Source organism: Corvus moneduloides, chromosome Z, assembly GCF_009650955.1.
Source record: "Corvus moneduloides isolate bCorMon1 chromosome Z, bCorMon1.pri, whole genome shotgun sequence".
NCBI lineage: Eukaryota > Metazoa > Chordata > Aves > Passeriformes > Corvidae > Corvus > Corvus moneduloides.
In genome coordinates this window covers 46,369,818-46,387,898 of record NC_045511.1, presented here as the reverse complement: position 1 = coordinate 46,387,898, position 18,081 = coordinate 46,369,818, and the positions used below count along the sequence as shown (strand labels likewise).

At 38.8% G+C, this 18,081-nt stretch overlaps 1 long non-coding RNA gene across 1 annotated transcript; it reads right to left on the bottom strand.

The window, feature by feature from the left end:
* Positions 1 to 272: 272 nt before the first annotated feature.
* Positions 273 to 17,867, bottom strand: LOC116438495. The gene is made up of 7 exons (XR_004237779.1): positions 13,941 to 17,867; positions 9,926 to 10,860; positions 9,462 to 9,801; positions 9,225 to 9,285; positions 3,542 to 3,649; positions 2,599 to 2,784; positions 273 to 1,939 (listed from the first exon to the last, which is right to left on the bottom strand). It is a non-coding gene; the product is annotated as an uncharacterized LOC116438495 (long non-coding RNA).
* Between the last annotated feature and the right edge of the window lie 214 nt (positions 17,868 to 18,081).

Genomic DNA, 18,081 nt, shown 5'->3' with positions numbered 1-18,081 from the left:
TGGACCGATTCTTGGTAGATGTTTTCAGAGATGTTTATTTTCCAGCCACATGGCCAGGGACTGCCCAAGAGCTGTAGCAATCATGGCACCAGCTGGTACAATGTCAACCAACCTAAAGTAGGTATTAGACAGTTAATCTGCAGCAATACTAGTTGTGGTATGAAGAAAAGTTCAGGACTTACAAACCCTTCATTTTTCTGTTTCAGTAGCAAATCATGGCATCTTAGTTGATGGTTAAACTGCAGCAGTACTAATTGTGGTATCAAAAAGAGTTCAGAACTTATAAGCCCTTTATTTTTTTGCTTCCATGGCAGATAATGACATATGAGTCCATTTCTAAATGATAAATTAGAAAAGAAATGGCATCTTTATTCAGCATTTCAACAATAAACGGATGAACTCTCAAAAAGAAATGCAGCCTTAATAGGTATGTAAGTGATCATTATAGTGAACTCATCTTGTTAAGAATTTCCACCTAAAGGAATTTCAACATCAGTTTTTCTCTATTAGCAAATGTTGACTTTTTAATGAGATCATCACTGCACTCTCTGGTGGTGCTATTTCAGTTTGCCTCTAATTATAAACTCAGTAGGTCACAACACAACCTGAGGGGGACTCCATTCCCCCCTCCCCCCAAACAAAACCCAAACAAAAAACCAACTAAAATCAAAATGAATAAGGAAAAATCTACAGAGAGCCAAATTTATCAATAGTCCCAGTAAAAATATCAAATACAAACTCAAAGCTTAGGGAGGAACCAGCAGGCACAGTTTCACAGTTTCATTTTGTGCTGAAAGAAATACTAATATGTCCCCAGACTTACTACATTTAAACCTTGCTTGCATACCTGGGGGTTCCACTTGCAGAAATACAGTGCCATCACCTCCAACCTGCAGCACAGGAGTTCCAGCCTTAGGAACGTCCCTGTCAGTCTTCCACAGTGAGAAGGAATGAGAGCACAGATACATTAGCACTATAGGCCAGATGGGGAGTGTGTTTTCGAAAAGAATTTACCAATCGCCTTCACATACGTTGGCTCATGCCAAGGAGCAGGCTCAGACCAGAACAGCTATATTCCTTCTGGATGACACTGGGATGTTCAGTGCTTTTCACAGACTGACCTAGTGCCCTCCAGCCACTGACAGACATTCAGGTCAGAGGATGAGACCAGGGCTTCTTTGAAACAACTTCACCACCACCTCCAAAAAATGTCATCGTGCCAACACCAGCACCATGGCAACAACCTTGTTAGCTTCTAAGTCACGCTATTAAGAGCACAGATTGAGCTGAACTGTAACATGACCACAAACAACTGCAACTCTTATAGCATAACTACAGCACTGAGAAAGTTTTCCTTGACCTTAAGCAGTTTTTCTATTCCTCTGGGAAGTACTCAGAACTTTTAAACCCCAATTCATTAACAGAGCTTCCCTACAGAAGGAATAGTTCTCCTTGCAGTTGCAGTTAGCAATAAAAGTGAAAGATGGAAAGATTACTGAAAATTATCAGTGAACAACTCAGAGCACTGTTTTGCCTAAACCACAAGGCAAGGGGAGAGGGAGGAAGAACAGGATAAATTGACTATGAATACATTTAGATTGTTAATAAGAAAAAGATGTGTAATTCAAAAAGGAGTCAAAAATTGAAAGCATCCCAGAAGTTGCTGTTATCACAATTTCTAGCCAGGTCAAATGTGACCTTGTAACACTTGATCGTGTTTTTAAAGGGATTACAGAAATAACTGTCTGTGAATGCAGCAAATTGGACCATGTATCCCAGTAAATCTCTTTAACTCCTGTTTTCTCCTAAGCTCCCCTGAGAGAGATGTACTGTGGGTTAGTGTGAATATCATGAAGGAAGAAGATTTGTTCCCACCTAGATCCTGTGTTATCACTGCCTTAGCAGGTGAGGATCAGCTCGTCAAAGACTCCTTTGAGACCTGGAAGGGAAAGACAAGACAGTCTAAGCAAACTGATAGGTCCCCACTGTACTTTCTCATGTAGCTCTTTTCACCACCTGTCAATACAACAGCAAATGCTTATGTGAAAAGCTTCTCTAGTTTTTATGGAAGAATGGCAACCCAAATCATGGTATTTTAGCAGCATATATGTATGGAAGATTACATGGCAATCAATCTTAACATAACAAGGTACTAATTTTTTACATAAAAACACTTCTAGAGAATGTGGCAAGTAATATTGCTGTGCATGCAGCCAGAAGTGTGTTTATCTGCTGATAGTGAAGGCTTACAAAGATAGATGTACCTGTCTGAAATTCACAATTTCCCACTCTATTCAAAGGGCTGAAAAATGCTTCACAAAAAGGAAAGCCTATGCTATCTCCTTCTCTGAAATGTAGAGAGAAGTGAGAGGATCATGCTCCTTCTTGCAGAATGAATAGTGTCCTACTCTGGAGATGGGAGTTTGGTTTCCCTGGGTATGGCAGGGGCCAACACTGTCCTGTCCAAAGTCACAAAACAAACTGATGAAGCCAGAAACCTCACTGTCATCCTCAAGTAGCACAGCTTTCACACACTGCTTTTACTTCCCTGCAATCGATTGCTTTTTAGTTCATCTAAGAGTGTCTCTTATTACTTACAACCAATCCTTTATCACGGGTTTTTCTTTAGCAATGTCAGGTACTCAGCTTGCTCCACAGGAAATAGTTCCGGGTCATGTCAAGCAGGACAAGTGGTGCAGGTGGACCATCCTTAAGTAACAAAAAACAGAAGGCTGCAAACTTATCATCACTGGGAAGAGGTTTGACATAGCAGAACAGAGGCTCCTGAGCAATAGAAGTTTGAGATCATCTTGTACATTCTGTTATCTTTGTTCTCTTAACACTAGTCATGTTATTTTAAATGCCTCAAAGACATCTCTCTTTACTTTTTTCAAGAAGGGAACTACTCTTAAAATAATTTAAAAACCTGTTAGTACTATATGAATGTTATGAGAAGTAAAAACTCATTTGAAAAAATGCCTATCAGACTTCATATTTAGACACCAGGCACTTTAACAGAAACTGTCTTACTGACAAACATACACAGTCATTGCAAACAGAAAGAAAATGAGAAATGTCTGAGAAGGGAGAAAATATGTCTCTTCAGTCTTTAGCAAATCCAACACTAACTTCTGGTAATGATGCCATCCATTTAATTGAAGCGAGGTTACAGACTGGGACCATATTCATCATTTACACCTGGAAATAAACTGGGAAGATAAGATGCAAACCAAAAATCAATGGAAATTTTATCTTATCTCTCAGTACAAGTCCAGAGAATACCAAGTGACTTCGGTTCCAGGATGCCCTGATTCTATTACGAGAGGCTCACACTGTTTAGAGCTGCCACAAAGGCAATTCTTTCACCATCCAGAGAAGACCCCTCAATACCCACAATAACAAAAGAGTGTATGGATAAACATTTTATCTCATTTTTGACATCAGGTGTTTGAAGAACACAGTTCTGTGGAAAGATAAACTTCCTAGTTATATTCAGATTCATCACTATTAAAGAGATTATCAAAAATAATTTTAGACTTACCTTTAATTTAACAATTCAGAATTACTACTTAGATCTCCAGTGGCATTCTCTCAAAGAAAGCCTTTGAAGTTTAAGGACAGAGGGGGAGATCTTGTCCTTCCTCCTTTTCTGCAACAGAGATTTTAAGAAATAAGGCCAATTATTATGATAAATACCAGGCATAGAGTGCTGTAGTTATGGAAGCTGCTGCAGGAGACTTACTGAAACCAATAGCCTATCGATCTGATAACTGCATAAAGACTGATATGAAAAATTACATACTCCATATGTAGAGACAAAGAGAAGTGGGAAAATTGCTGTTGCTACTGCATTCTGAAAAGCACTTCTCAGCTGCGCTAACGATTGCTCCATGCAATGTCCATCAGCGTGACAATAAATATTTTTATCTATTATTTCAAAGATGGCAGTATAAAATAGAAATAGTCTCCTGGAGCTGAGGCTTTTTAGCTAGGGCAGTGGTGCCCCCTACATGCCAAGACCTAAAGTCAAAAGACCAAGTGCCTCAGCCAGATTTGTTACTTTCCCGTACATTGTATTTTTTCACTACTTCAGATTGTTTCCCTTCCAGCTACATCTCACCTATACCTCAACTTTAAATATAATTTTCAAACTTTTGTGCCCAAACTGACACAACAGTCCAGCCAACACAGTAGATAAAATAACACTCTAAGCCTATGGGAAAGCTTTGTCATTGCTGAGCAAAATAAAATGTTAGAGGAAATCATGCTTACAATAGAAGCAGAATTTTTTGTCAAAAGGAGAACTGGAAAATGAATAGCTGGTTGAGACAGAGGAAAAGAAGTACATGTAAGGGATTTGAAATTCAGCTGCCAGATGTGAAAGGTGGGAAACAGGAAGTACACAGAACATGATTATCGCTCACTGGACAAGAAGCACAGAGAAAATTTCTCCAAAGAGAGATTTGTAATAAAGTCATCAGGTTTCAACAAGAGGATCAGGGACTCCTTGATATTAGTGAATGTTTTGACACTGAGATCAGAAGGATCTGAATTTCGATGCCTGGAGGCCTGGAATTCCTCTCAAGACTGCCTGTTTTTACATAATGAAATCATCTTGTTAGAGCCAAGATCAGACTATTGCATTTTTCTGAGCCAGCAGCAGCAGCAAGAATATCTCTGGTGAAAGTGAAATACGACTTTAGTGTATATAATACTGGATATATAATATAAAGTATACTTAAGTTGCAGGTGTTTACTCTTTACTCCGCCATAATACTAATTCACCTCAGCCATGGCACATAATAGTCATTCTTATCCAGCAGTGAGTCAACACATCATGTTTGGTGCCAGTCAGGACATTTTCAAGACTGCAAAAAGCTGCCAAGAATTGCAATAGGAGGAATTTCATTAGTTTCCAGCTTACCCCTTTTCTACTGTGAAGAGTTCTTATCTCCCCACTGGGACAAACATCCAAGTTGTTACTGTAATAAATATTGGTTTACAAATTCTGGATGAATTTTAGCAATTTAGAGTAAATTCATGGTATTTGTATAGTCCTGTTGTCTCAGATTATTTTACTTTTAAGTGTCTCTACCAAGATAAGAGGCTATCCTGTCCATGTCTTAAATTCAAGCACCAACATGATTTCCTTGAGCCTAACATGTCTTAGAGGTTGCAAGATTTAAAAACATGTTATATTTTGATTAGGAGTTTGATACACTAGATGCCTCCATTAAGTACCTCAGCTGCAGATGCTTCTAGCTTGTCTAGGGAACGACCCAGCAGTGTTGCACCGTTGACATAATGCTATATATATTAATATTTTCTACACTAAACTAGTTCTGCAGCTTGAGGCAGGCTTCAGTCTGCTCCCTGTTCAGTTCTCTCCTTTGGAGGTGACATGAGCTGATGCCCAAAGATCAGTACTGCTCCCAGGTCAGAACACAAGGATGCAAGAGAGTGAACAGGACTATCCTCACACACAGACATCTTCCTGCACTTCCAAAGCCCAAAAACATTTGCCAAGACCTCAAAGCAGTTTGTTGCAGGCTGCTCAGCAGGAATGCAGCAGATCAGGGTCCTGGATCTGAACCCCATTTAGATGTCCCTTTATAATGAGCAGCACCTAAGTAGTTATTAAAACTGGGGAAAAAAGGAACTGAAATACCATTATAATTTGCTTCAGTAAAGGCAAGCTGTAGCTGCAAGTATGTGTCTGACAAATAACATCATGCAGCACATTTGTTTTTAAAAATCTCCAGATCTGACATATTTCTAATTGAAGGAAAGCTTATAACTTTCAACGACTTCTGTCCAAAATAAGAAGATTTCAGTTTTAGAGAGATGGAAGTACCTGTGGCTCTCAATAAAATAAAATAAAATGAAGTAAAATAAAATAAAATAAAATAAATAAAAAAATAAAATAATGCCCATCAACTTCAGTTGCAATAGTCATGAAATCAAATAACACTGGTGCAAAGTTCTCTGTACTTTCCAAACATTTTAGAAAAGAGTGGAATCATAACTGAGCGAGGAAGAGTGAAGCAAAGCAAAAGAAGATACAAGACTGTGTCAGGTGCAGGTGTCCAATATGTGTGGTTACAGTATTTAAGAAAAGGTAAAAACACCACAAGAGGGAGGGGGAGAGAAAAATGGAGATATGTAAAACAGGATCATGGACACTGAGGTCTGAGATGAAGGGGCAGGAGGAGATGTCCCATGTGTACAGGTCTACACTCTTCATGCCATGGAGATGAGCCCGTGCTGTAGCAGTTCGTGAAGGACTGTGCTCTGTGTGAAGAACCCATGCTGGAGCAGGGGAATGGTGTGACAAGGAAGCAGTGGCTCTGTTACAGATAGAGTGCAACCCTAATTCCCCATTCTCCTGCACTGTCTTGTGCAGAAAAGAGGTAGAGTAGTGAAGCTGAGACTGGTAAAGGAGTTGGGGAAAGACATTGTTTTAATTTTTGTCTTTGTATCTCACCATCTTACCCTAATTTTAGTTGGCAATGAATTAAATTAATTTACTGGAAGTTGAAAACAGTAAAAAATTTGAAAAAAGTTGAGACAGTATTTGGTAAGTGATCTCTCTGTCCTGACCTTGATCCCTGACCTTTCTCATCCTCTGTTCTCCTACTGCCGCGGTGGGGCAGTGAGAGAGCAGCTGCGTGGGAGCGTGGCTGCACGCCAAGGCTAACCCACCACAGTGACTCACTGAAGGTCACCACAGTGACTCACTGAAGGTCACACAACAGCTCACAGAAGCAAAGCCGGGAACAAAAACTGTCTCTCTGACCTCCCAGCCCGGTGTATGTTACTGTCAGCCAGGTCTCCGACCTCCCTCATAGCTGCAGGAGAACAACTCAGTTCATGCAGGGTTCCACAGGAAACATCAACAAGGTACACAGAGTAGCCAACAGAAGCACTGAGGCTGTGACTAATGCCTGACTTCAAAGGCAATGTTGCACTGGCACGGTATAGCTGGGGCTTAAGAGACCTTGCAGTTATTTCAGTAAGTGCTTTGGCACCAGCCACGTCAGTAACGTTTCATGAGAATAGCATCTGCAGAGCATCAACGCATGTCAGTGTAACATTACACTATTTTTACACTCGGATTTGTTGTCTGCAGTTTGCTGTAAACACCCAGCTGTTTTAGAAAGCGGACCTTACACAACAGAGTAGGGAAAAATTCGGGGTTTTTTCTACGACAATTTTCACGTGCCTTCTAAAGCACTGCCATTCTCTCACTTAAGATACAGGAATTTTTAATTTTTATGACATACAGCTGAAAAGCAAATTCAGTCTGAATCAGAAGAGATGGAAAATTAACCACAAAAGATATTTGTATGTTTACAAATAAATTTATAGAGAGATATATAAGTATATTTAGAGTAACTATAATAGAATTTCACCAACATACCTACAGCAGGTATTACTGTGGAAAAAACCCTCATATTTATACAGGATTTTGGAAATATTCCAATATATATTGGAAAAATGTGGCATTCATACTGCGACAAAACACAGCTTTTTCTTTTTTCTCCTCTACCCATCAGCCATGCTCATTGTGTCTGTTCTGATTCAATACACTGTCAACAACCTCCACAAAATACCCTATCACAATCTGTATATATGGATACACACAGGGCTTCTGAAAGAGCTTGTAAATATCACAATGGCATGGACGGGTGTTTCAGTCTAAGGTAATTTTTTTACTTTTTTGATCTGTAAAAGCGACATACAAGGGCAAAACAAGCATGAATCTACTGTGGCACTCTGCTGCAAATGGTCAGTGACCACATCAATTGTCTAACTGTTTTTCACAGCTCTGTGTGAGCAGAGATAAAGCCAGTTACTCTGATAAGAAAGTTGTTAGGCACTATTATGAACGTCACATAATTTCAGAATCTGTTTGTTTTAGCATGTTATGCCCTATTTTTAGGGCACAAATGCTTAAACATTTTTCAAGGTGCACAAGTGGTAGCAACTTATCCCATGGCAGACAATAATATGAAAAAAATTTGGACTAAAATGACGCACTTATGAGAGAAAGACAAAGTGATCAACTTTGGCTGTATTTCAAGGTTTTCCAGGCTGCTTACAAAACCAATATGTGTTGCAATGGAAGTAACACTTGAGAGGAAAATTGAAGTTTTGCACATTTTCCTTTCCTCAGGTAGAAATGGCCACTTAACTTTTTACACAGGTACTTATACAACAATCACCTGCAGTGCAAGGCTGTTACCAACAGTAGATGCTGTGATCTCCCTCACATTGTACTACACCAACAGAGACTTGAAAGACACTGGAGTATTTCTGTGGGCATATAGTGGGATAGGCAATCAGGACATGTAATCTCTCTTACAATTTAAATATTTTAAGATGCATTCTCAGCAGATTAGCAATCACAAATGTAATCTTAAAGCTTTGATCTTGTTTGAATCCTCAGGCTACAGAAAATCTTTGATTTTGTACCTCTATAAGAGCTATGAATTAGAAGAGGCCGTAGAAACATGGCAACAAAATCAAAAGAAATTTGGCCATGATGAGCTTGTGCTAAGTTTACAAAAGAGAGTGCATAGCCAAGACTTAGATAAGAAAATAATGTTGGAATATATGCTAATGCGTTGAAAAAGGTCTGAAATAAATAAAGTTTTTACAGTAAAAGTGTAAGGTATCAACACTGAACCGTGTTGAACCGAATCCTATTATGATAATGTTATCTGATTTTGAATTTAAACCAAACAATATCAGTTGCCCAAAAACCTCTAGCAAAAAAAAAAAAAAAAAAAAAGAATGCTGCTCCTTTCTATTACACTCATAGAAATTCCTACAAGGTAATGTTTCACCTTTCTCTTCACAGGTAAAAAGGAGAGTGTGGGGAAAAAACTTTCAAAGTTTTTGGTTTTGCTCTTTTGAGTAAAATATAAATTGCATGGGGGAACACAAAATAAAGGACAAGGTTTTCCATCTGCCACTTGTGTTTTATTAAATTATACTGTGAATTCAGATGTGACTCCATCCCCAAATACAGCTATAATATAAATGCCCTCTGGTACTACTTGAAAGTTAAGCCATATCTAAGGTTTGAGAGATGCTGGTGATCCAGTAAAGCTATAGAGCAGTGTTTTTATTTGCACTGAAAAGCACCCCACAAGCCAGCTAGCCCTACTTGCCTCCACAATGTGGAGTAGAAGCACGTATATGGAAAAGGAAAGACTTACGTCCTCGATGAAAGCACGTTCAAATGAAATGAACATCAGCTATCTGAGGATATAGAGAAGCCTAAAGAAAAATCAATTGGTCAATATTTTAAAAGGGTAAAGAAAGAGATTAATTAGTATTACATAATCTGGTTCTCTCTTCTTCAAAGCTTTTGCCTCAAAAAATTATTCCACCTATTGAGTGCATCTAACCGGCAAACACTGTTTCCCTGAGCACAAAGTAATTTCTCAGCTTACCTGTTGTGTGATGCTTTATCAGCTCACAAAGTTCTTTTTTTAATACCTTCTCTGGATCAGCAAGGCTGGCCTCGAAAGGTCGTCCTTGCTCCTGGGATGTGGTGACTGACGGCAGACTGTGACCTCCTGTACCACTCACGGTCTTCTTGGCTGTGTTGTGTCACCAAAAGAGTGGGAGGCGGTGTGAGAGGCACAAGACCTGTGAGTTTATTTCACTCACTCACGGTCACTCGCTCAGTCTCCACTTCCAGCTGAGTCACTATCCTGTCACTTCCAGTTGCACACCTTTTAAGTGGGTAAAGCAGCCGATGAAGAGGAAAATAATCATTTGTGCACAAGGCTGAAAGCATAAAAGGAAGTATTAATACAATCCTCCAAGACTTAAAACAACAACTTCTAGAGTCAGTCAACTCTTGCTTCTAAGAGGAACTTGGAAAAAAACAGAGAGGAACTTTTGTGCTTACAGGAGGGATATCTGACAAGAAAACAGCTTGTTGAAGAGGAGGAGACTGGCTATAGAAACATTTGCATGACTGACAGCCTGAAGTGCCATTTTCCTTTTGAATCCTTTTCTTTCTTCTGTGCACCTGGATAAAAAAATAGTGCACAGCTAGTTGTCATCATGTCCCCAAGAGATGATGTCTATTTGTCTTTTAACCCAGCTACAACAAACAAGCCCTTCAGGAATAAATTTTTTATGCTCCCTTTTTCTGTCTTTGCAGATTATTTTACATGTCAAAAGCATACAAATTTTTTTATTCTTTCAGGTTTACAAAAGAACAGATCATTTAGCTACAAAACTTTTCCTTTTTCTTTGGAATAAAACTTTAACTCTTTTGGTAATTCTGCATTTCTGTCCCTTTCACTGAAGAAAGGTCAATCAGAAAGGCATTGTGACACTGAATATCAATACTATTTAGTAAAATGCAGGTTTTGCCCTTCTTTGTCAACCTTTTTATGTTAAATGTCCTCACTGATTTTAGTGGGGCTTCTAAATGAATAGAAATTTATTTAGTGGGCAGGTAGAGTGAGCTATGCAGAGCTTGGCAGTGAGTAGTTATTTAAAGTTAAATATTGGCTTGAGGTCCAGAGGCCAGCCTGCCATTCATCCCAAATTCAGCTAATCAAGCAGAAAGACAATCTTCCCTTAATCAGCTATAGCTAAAAAGTAATCAAGATGGACAAGTGAAATAAATTACCTTTTTTATCTTAAAAAATTCAGTTCTTGACTATCTCAACAGGTAAACTTTTATTCACTATTCTGGATTTCACTGAGTTTTGTAATTGCTCTCTTCACTTAAACATGCTTGACATGAAGTTAAATCCTATCAGTATTGAGCAAGGTGGAACACCATTACTTTCCAGGTGAGACAACAGACAACTTCATGATGAAAAAAACCTGTTAACAGAACACTGCTTAAAGACTGTACTTCTATAAGTCACACAGGCTTCTTTTTTCCTACTTTTAATGATAGTAGGTTTTACTTCCCACAGTAGTTCACAAACATATTTCTCCATGACTCCAGAAAATTTTCTGCGATTTTTTAGAAAAACAAATTTTGTTTCATCTCTGTGGATACTGTTTTCCCAGAAAACATGAGAAAACAATTATTAATGTTATGAGATCGGTCCCTTCTAACTTCTCATGTATCTTTGTTTTTTCCTTAATTGTCTGCTGTTACTGTCTTTTGAAAGGGTACTGGACATGCAGAACATGCTCAGTTTTATGTCTCAGCACACGTCTTTGTTATCAAGTGGGATGATGGCCTGCCACAGTTATGCTGAACATAATTTGAAGGGAGATGAACATCACAGATGGCCGTGGAATCTGCACGTGCAAATTAGGAATGAATAATGTGGTCTATGTCTTACAGCGTAGTTTAAAGCATTATGTGTTACTTTGCAAAGACACTTTGGAAAAGACTTCAGGAACATGGACTTCTTCAGGTACAAATATTAACAAGGAACAGTTTGGTATTTTAGTCGAGGACCTCTAGTTCTGAGAGGACTGAAGGGATTATGATATAAAAACATTTGTCAGAGCTGTGGTTTAACTAGGCAGGGAGATAAGCATCACACAAATTTTTGTTTACAGGGGGAGAACTGGGTAGGGGGAGGGGGGGAAGTAAACGATCCAGCATTATGTCACATGGTATGGAATATCCCTTTGGCCAGCTGGGGTCAGTTGTGCCAGCTGTGTTCCTTTTTCCTTTCACAGCTTCCTGTGCACATCTAGGCTCCCTGCTGGCAGAGCAGGAGGAGCTGAAAACTCCCTGATTTAGTGTAAGCACTGCTCAGCAACCACTAAAACATCACTGTGCTAGCAATGTTATTGTCATACTAAATCCCAAACACTGTGCTTATGCCAGCTACTAGGAAGAGAATTAACTCTATCCCAGCTGAAACCAGGACACCCACATAAGAAATATGGGGAACCAGCACCTAAAGGATCCCAGATTATTTTAAAGAGAATGTAATACATGTGATCGTCCCTTGAAATTATGTTGCCAAATAATGTGCCACATTTCTTGTAAATGCTTCTCAGTTCACAATTCTTTCTAGGCAAAACAGCTTAATCTTGAAATAATTATTAAGTACCATTTTGCTTATTCTTTTTATATGCTGAGTGATTCATAGAAGGCAAAGTAGAAGAACTGAAAAGAAATGGAAAGAAGTGGTAGTCTAATAGGAATAACTACTGTACTAAAGGGAATTTAATAAAGGGACTGAGAAATGGGCAGAGAAAGGAACAGACAACTTCAAGAATTATTTGGTTTTCATGCAAAACTCAGGCTATCAGACAGTGTCAGAGAGCAGTTTGTCTAATGTACTCTGCCCATGTACAGAAAGTCAAAAAAACCTACAGTTAGAAAGTGTCTCCTGCTATAAAATATAATTAATTCCCTGCAGAATGTGTTGATCTCTTCCTGTCCTTCCCTGAACAGGACTTAAGAAACCATCAGTGTTCCTGCACAAGACACATTTTGTGCTTGAGGCAGCATTGCCCAAATACCTTCTCTCTGTTGCACTCCTTAAGACTCTCTGCACTGTTCTTTCTTCAAAAAGGAGCACATCCTCCAGCTGAGTGGGGAGCTCCCCAAAAAATCACCACTCTTATTTCCCCTACTTCTTTATAATCCCACCAGTGAAGTACCACAAAAGAGTGTTTGTCTTTCTAAGGCTGTTATCATATTATTTTTTTGAATGCTTGACTGCCTTTTAAACATTTTCCAATCAGTGACTGAAATCACTAATGGCAGTACCTCTTTACACAATGTCTGGGAGAGATCACCAAAAGCACCTCAAGACGTTTGAGTTTGATACCAATGCGTGACAATCACTCAGAGAATAACTGATTTCTAACTCATTATGTTTTGGGAAACTGTAAAGAACTGTAAAGAATGTAACTTGGTATGAAGGCAACACAAGTCACATCTTGCTTCATCTTCTTCGTCAGTAAGCCAGCTGCTTTGACAAAGAAGAAAATAATATTAAACTGACTATCAGATCTTTAAAATAATCCTGCTGGTTTCATTCTGTTGTTAACTTTTTAAATTGGCTGATTGAATTTATTTATTACAAGATTTACACCCCAGGTTTTAGAAAATCGCATTATCTTTATTATCAGATCTTTCCACTGATCAGAGCGAGGTTGATCAGCCAGTAATTTTCTAGTTCATCTTTCATAAAACACAAACACCATGTCACGGTTTTCATGCAACTGATTAGGTAACTAATTCTTAGTTACCCAATTGATGACAGAAAAGAATAGAACTTCCACAGGTAGTGGCCTTCTTTTCCCTTTAATGAGAAGAAAAAAAAATGCTAGAGGATTGCAGTTTGGGGTTTTTTGTTGGTGTTTGGTATTTTACTGTTGATAGATAATATATTTATATGATTAAACAATGGAATTGTTTGTGCATCAGAGTTATCATAGCCATCAAATCTTAGAAAGTATATTAAACCCTGAAAAAGAGGAAATAAGCTCATCATAATTTATGTTTAACTACACACACATATAGGACACTAAACAGAAGATACCAGACTGACAAACCATGTTTTTCAACCTTCCACTCAGCAAGTTACAGTGGAAAAATCCTATGCCTTCCCCATATGTGCTGCAAAAAGGTCATCACCCCTGATCCTGTGCTGCTCTGCTGCTTGCCAGCTTTGACTTGTCTGTGGATCCCCACACCACCTGTCCTCCCAGCCCCTCCATGGGGTGGCTGCTGCTCTGTTTTCCCCTGGCTTTACCATCTGCAGGATCCAGGCAAGGACAAGGAGAACACCACTGTTGTCACTGTGTTAAATACCAGGAGGGTTGGTAAGGAACCTCCTGGAAACAGTAAGCCAGCAGCAACCTAGCTCAAAACCTGACCCTGTGATAAATCCAGGAAAGCAGATTATGACAATGCAAAAATAAATTTATTTTAGATGAAGAGAACAGGTTCTCAATATATTTCTGTGTTCTAAATTTACCTATGAGGAAAAACAGTGAAGGTTTATTGATGAATGAGAATATCTCTGTCCAGCGATGAAAAGAAATTGAGTCAAGGAGAAAACCTCTCATTCGCCTAAAAAAAAAAAGGTAAAATTCTGAAAATATAGTCCCGTAAAGTCAGATAAGAAGCAATTTAATGTGACTCTCCAAATCTAGTAACACCTCTATGAGGAGACACAAAGAAGAGAGGAAAACACAGTTAAGCCACAGGTCAAAGGAGGCACAACTACCTTCATCTAACTGAGGGCAAAGACATATTGAGAGACAGACATAATGAGAATAATTGGAGTAAATTTGGACTATTTAAATAAAGAAAGGAGCAAGAAAGCATGTAAAAGGAGTGAATGACTGGGACAAGACAAAGTCATGTATATTGCAAAGGAGATAAAAAGAATTTATTTCTTACAACATGGTAGACATTTGGGACAAGATGCTGCAAGACAGAACAAACAATCAAACAAATGAAGAAAAAGATCAAAACCCCCTGCACTTGGGGGGCTCAGAAAGGCTCTACAGCATAGCTAATGAGAACATCCGTAGGGTTAATGTGCAAAAAAAAAAGAAACAGATTTGAACTCCTATTTATTAAGAAAAATGGTCTCTCCAGTAATTACCAATTCAGTAACCTCTGGCAATTTTTCCTAAAACACTGATAGTATCTATTATAATAAAAAAGACTAGACTGGATAAATTATTAATCTAGTCCAGAATGGCAATTGCATTCCACTGTAAGAGTGACCTTATTCATGTCCTGCTGTTTGTTGCATGCTACTCTGGATTTTTTCTGGACATGACCACTCTCAAATGTTTTTTCTGTTACTTCCTTTTTGTTTTTAGTTGGATTTGGTATCGTGGTATCTTAAAAAAAATTAAAAAAGCAACAGCTGGTAAACTCTGTTTAAAACCAGTACTTGGAAACATACAGTGATGTCGCAAAGCCAAAGGTTTTGCTGTATTTTTGTCCACTGCATGCCTGCAAAGTTGAAATGTACCACAGCTGGCAATTAAAAAAACAGCCAAAGGACAATAAGGCAACATGAAAGCAGAGACAAATGAAAAAACCCTATATTTGGGCAGCAGATGAACGAGAATTCTTCTTTCTGGTCACAGGAAACTTAGAACTGTTCTGCATCTGTATTTTTTTCTGAGATGTTGGTGGTTTTTCTCAGAAAAAAACCAACAGAAAACTGAAAACAAACGTTCAAAGAACAGCCACAACATAAGAGAATAAATGAGATCAGAGGATGTAATTGCTGGTTACACCACCTACTCCAGATGTTCCTTCACATTGATTCATCTGATTGCTCTGTCATCCACCCTGTCCTGGAGGAGGAATACTTTTACCACTAGATTTTTGTGGGTTAGGTAACCCTTGATACTCTCTTTTGAAGGTGCTTCTCTGTATCAGTATATATTTCATTTGCAGGGTAGGTCAGGATGGGAAGTTTTCAGTTCCTTCATGTGCCTTATCTGCATTAGAGAGAATGTTGGTCTCTAGCAGGTGTCTGCTCATGGGAAGGGGGGTGGGACTAAATGATCTTTGAGGTTCCTTCCTACTCAAACAATTCTGTGATTCAATGAAATTCAAAAATATGTGGAAAATGGCGGATGTCTGTGTGTGTTTAACTGCTGAGATAAAGTGTGAGCAGATGGTTTCATTGCCCATGACTAATACCAAAAGTAGCTATCATTTTTCCATTCTGGTTCTAGCTGGTGCTTTGTGAAAAGGAACTACAGTCCCAATCTTCCTGTCTGCTGTTTCCTGCTGTGCCTTATCAAAAAAAGCATGGGCCGGGACAGGGTGACTTCCTAGGTCCAAGGCTGTCACTCTGTATCTACAGGTTCTTGTTCATATGTTCTTACAGGTTCCCAAAAAAACAAATTCTGGCCAACCTCACCATCTATCTAGCACTCCCCTATTTTTCCACCAAAAAGGGTTTTTTATCGCTTAATCTGAATGGTGCTTTCCACAGATTTCCCTTTGCACTGCAGTAAAGACAGAAGGAAAAGCAAAGAGAACACATTTGTAGATGGCCCCTTCCCTCTGAAATTTATTTGAAGGACATAAAAAGTACAAGAAGTGCACAGTCAGAAAACTCTCAAGAGGTGGGAGAGAGTAGGAGCCTGAAATGTTCTGACTCCTACAGAGGCTCCCAGCTCAATCCCACCAACACTGGACGGGTGGAGAGAACAGGCCAGAAAGCTCATCTGTTTTGAAGCCCAGATGCTCTCCCTGCTGAGACACTGCTACCTTGAAGCACCGTGCCAAGAAAGATGCCAACCAGGCAGGATATTTTCACATTCATTTAACAAACACTTTTTGTGTACTTGCACCTCTGCTGCCCAGAGGTTAATCAAGAAAAGCAGGAACAGGCCTTGCTATCAGCATCACTCCATCACCTTCCCCTCCCCACCTTCCACCTGCATGTCTCCAGGTTTCATATCCTGACATATTTTCTTTTCCCAACTGAGAATTGATAACTGATACAAGACAAAACCCCTGGTAACTGCACTGTAGATCCTAAATTTCTTTCTTGAAGAAACAGCACTATGGGTAAATTGTTTTTCAGGTAAAAAATAAGTTTAGGAGTTCATGGATAACTTTTTACTGAAAAGTCAAGTAGCCAGTACCCACTGTGATATCAGACTGAAATCCCTACAGCTCTTGAGCTGATGACCGTGTTCAAGACAGACGGTGGTGCAAGAAAAACATCTCTGAATATCACTCAATGTTTACCACCTGAAAGAAACCTTTGGTCATACCTTGAAGCCAAGAAAAGAAACTTAAAATTAATCTCTATTTTCTTTTCAGTAGGAGAACAGGAAACAGAGGTGATGAATTTTTAATGAGGGTCTAAGGCATTACACTAATACAGCTTTTCAATTGGTGAAATACTTCCATATGGCCGTAGTTACAAACCATGGGAATGATCATCAGTAAAAGCACTTGAACATTGGAACAGCAAGAACCAAGAAAAGCATTCAGATTGTATCACTCATTTCACCCAGGAGCAGCTGTACTTCCCCCACCACTTTACAACTTGCCTTTGTTGACTCCCGAAGTTGTGACTGCGGTTTCACTGAGTTACTCATGCCCCTTAACAGCAATTTCCATGCTTTGAATTAGGTGTCTACTGCCAGTCCAGCCCAGGTTCTAAGCATGCCATTAGTCTAAAGTATTAAGTCAACATGCTTATGCGCACAGAATCATAGAATTGTTTGGGATAGAAGGGACCATAAAGACCATCTAGCTCACACCCCCCTACCATTGTTTGAGCTTTAAGTTTTCTCTGCTGCTCACAGAATTAAGGACATTCCCATTAGGACTCCATCATAAATTTGGAACTACCAAATCAAGTCTTTTAGTCAATGAAATAGCTACCAGGAAAATAATACATTTCATCATAACCCATGTCAGATGTTCCTAGCTTGTGTTAGAGGCTCACATTAAGCAGAAACAGCTCAGTCCTGATTTCTTTACTATTTCTTCACTTAAGGTAGTTGTTTATACTTCCAAATATCTCTGACCCAAAAATAAAAATGATTTTACAATTATTTTGTTTTTAAAAAAATAAATTCTGCAGTGATACATCCTGGATTTGTCGTTGTTTTAATTACTCTGCATAATCCTGTGTGAGCAGATCCAGCACTGGAAACTAAGTAAAGGTGAAGTTCATACTCAAAAAAAAAAGAGGAGAAGGAAAGAATATTTCAAAAGGGAACTCCAACTGTAAAAGAAGAAGGTATTTCTACCATTTGTGAAACATAAAAAATGTGTTTTTTCTCCTTTTTCTACAGCAGATATTATTCTTGTGCCCCTGAGCAGTTATTTCACTAAAAGGAGGACACTCAACAATATGTCCCCATGCTTTCACTCCTGCACCATGGAAAGTTATTATGGATCTTGCAAAGACACAAAGAGCCTAAGTCACTTGATGCAACTCTGTTGCTAATCTGAGTGTGATTTCAGGAGAAAGGAAATATCAGAAGACAGAATATTAATAAACAGACCTTCAGTATCTCAAGATCACCCTACTAAACGATCAGTGTAACCTGAAAACCTGTTTCCTTCAGTTGAATACCAACATCCAGTTTAATTAATAAAGTTCATCTGCAAGC